Here is a 548-nt window from a genome sequence, read left to right on the forward strand (position 1 = left end):
AAGCCACACTGGAACTCATGAGCAGGCCCTCTGGGTGTGGAAGGTCCTGCGCCCCCTGGCCCCTGCCAGGCTGCCTCCTGGGGCGACCGGGGGCAGCCGTTCCGACAGGAGAGAAAGTCCCCCGCGCCCCAGGCGGATGGCACGGTGGGTCAGGCGTACCCTCGGCGTCTGCGCGCCTCACTCGGCCCTCTGCCAGTGCCCACTGGCACGCCCAGTCCCTTGCAAGGCTGCTCGCTCCTGGAGTGCGGGCGGCCTCCTGGCCCAGTGCCCCATTTCCTCCCGAGTGGAGTGGGGAGGGAAGGAGGGGGGCGGCGGGGACCGGCGGGACGGCGGGCGCAGGTGCGCGGGCCACGATCGCGTAGAGCGGGAAGGCGGGCCTGGCACAGGGGTTCTGGGGCGGCCTCTTCCCTGGCGTGGGGCACGGGCGTGAAGCGCTGGCAGCAGCGCCGGGCCTGGGCCCCGCGCTCTCCAAGGGCTCGCTCTTAGGATCGGGTCCTTCCCGCTGCTGCAGGGGCGGCGGGTCGGGGAACCCCAAGCGCAGGAGTCCC

This window comes from Crocuta crocuta, unplaced genomic scaffold, assembly GCF_008692635.1.
Source record: "Crocuta crocuta isolate KB4526 unplaced genomic scaffold, BGI_CrCroc_1.0 scaffold978, whole genome shotgun sequence".
Classification (NCBI taxonomy): domain Eukaryota; kingdom Metazoa; phylum Chordata; class Mammalia; order Carnivora; family Hyaenidae; genus Crocuta; species Crocuta crocuta.